The sequence below is a fragment of the Sinocyclocheilus anshuiensis genome, unplaced genomic scaffold (assembly GCF_001515605.1).
Source record: "Sinocyclocheilus anshuiensis isolate Anshui unplaced genomic scaffold, SAMN03320099.WGS_v1.1 scaffold1829, whole genome shotgun sequence".
Taxonomy (NCBI): Eukaryota; Metazoa; Chordata; class Actinopteri; order Cypriniformes; family Cyprinidae; genus Sinocyclocheilus; species Sinocyclocheilus anshuiensis.
Window position 1 is genome coordinate 144,882 of NW_015536583.1, and position 2,221 is coordinate 147,102.

Below are 2,221 nucleotides of genomic sequence, written 5' to 3' on the forward strand. Positions count from 1 at the left end.
GTGTGTGTGTGTGTGTGTGAGTGTGTGTGTGTGAGTGTGTGTGTGTGTGTGTTTGTGTGGGTGGACAAGGGCTCAATCTGTGGTCATGAAGTGCAAACGAAACGAAATCAAGCCTGATCTGATGATGACGTGCTTCCACAGGCAGAAGGAGAAGGAGCAGCTGATGGCTCTGAAGAAGCATCACGAAGAAGAGATCGACCATCATAAGAAGGAGATCGAGCGTCTGCAGAGAGAGATCGACAGACACAAGGGCAAGATCCGGAAGCTCAAGCACGACGACTGAAGCTCCACCACCATCATCATCATCACGTCTTGTGCCTGAGCCCGTCTCTCTCTCTAGCCGTTCACATGAGCCCATGCTTCAGATGAGGAGAGTGACATGATGTAGATCTGTAGCTGGTTTGAGAAATAAAGCCTTCTGAGTCGATCTGAAGCGTTTCCAGGAACACATGCATGTTTCAAACCACAGGGTGAAATATTCGGATTATAGAATGTTTAAATCTTTCTTCAATTAAAACCATTAAAAATAACATTTTTGTTACTTGAAATAAAATATTAAAAAGTTTTTTTTTGTTTTTTTTTGGTTAATTGCCAAGGTGACATTTTCTCATTTTAGTTTAACTTTATGTAGTAAAAAAAAAATTATAAACTAGAAAAACTAATAAAACTTTAAAAATGAAACGAAAACAAAATATAAAAAAAAAAAAAAAAAAAAACAGAAGTCGTCGCAGCATGATTTTGGAGGGTTATGCCTTGTGATTGCAAAGGAATTCTAGAGCATTTTAGTGTGTTGCTGCTATGTGTTTGCTAGAGCGTCCCGGATGCTTAGTGACCTCAAGTCAAAAAAGCACATCCCAAGTTTCTATGGCTACGTTCACCATGCAAGCATTAGTGCTCTATTCCAATTTATTGCTTAGATCCAATTTTTTGTATGGCTGTTCACATCATCGGTTTTAAAGGGGTCATAGGATGCTACATTCAAAATTCGGCTAAAAACACTTCTCCCATCTTTATTTGACCTTCTAACTCTAGCGCACTCTATTCTAATTCTATTCTTAACAAAAAAACTTTTCTTTTAGACTTACACTCTAATCATTTACTAACTGCTTGTTTTCTTTAAAAAAAACTAACTCTAGCTTCTCTAATCTTTTTGTATTCTATTTGTTTTCTTTTGATCAACCTTGCTACGCGTGTTAAGCTAACTGAGACTTGTTCTAGCATATCATTGCTCTTGTTAGTTGTGATTGCTTCTATTGTCCTCATAAAACTATAACAGTACCAACACTGATCCAGTAAAGAAGCATTGTCATTATGAGTTCAGCAGTATTCATCAAGCCAGCTTTATCTGGAAGCTAGCAGAACTCGGTGTAGAGCAGAGGTGATGAGCTTATATTAGCGTCACGGAGGCATGGAGCTATAATGTGTGCTGGGGTTATGATGAAAATGGGGGGAAATATGTCCTCATATTCTGAGTGTTTAATGTTTAATCTGAGTGTTAAATTGACACCTAGTGATTCGAACGCGTTAACCTTCTGATATAGAGTCCGTCTTCTTTATAATCATGATTAAAATACCTCGAAGCGGATGTGTGCTCTCGCATAACGGCGCATATGATGTGATGACAGCAGAACAAAAACAAAAAGTGACGTCATCGCGACCCACACGTGACCCGCTCAGCCGGCGCCTCTGATTGGATTAGATTTGTACCGTTTCAAAGTGACATGTTGGAATGTGAAATATATATTATGCAACTATTTCTTTTATTAGGAAAATACCATATACAGCAAACTAAGCGTGTGCTTTTGGAACAAACTCAGAATCACTGAGATGTATGTACATGGATTACTCTCTCTCTTATTTAATAGCAAATGTGGTTTTAATGGACCGATATGAGCTGAGTGACTGACCACATCATATTTTTTTAACTTTTAGACTTTTTATTTTCTTACACATTTTGCACATTTAAGTTATTTCATAAGGCTAACTTATTAACATACAAAGAAGAGCAAGATTAGAAATATAACAATAATAAGTTGCATTATAAGATAAATCAGGACAGCATTAAAAGGAGCAAATGTCACAAAATCATAAAGAAATAAAGTAGTCAATTTAAAATTAAAACTACACAAACTAAGCCATAAATATTAATAATTTTCACTTTAATCAGCGAGACCGTTGCGGCCGTGCACGCGGATGCCCCGCCCCGTGCGTGCGCGCTCCC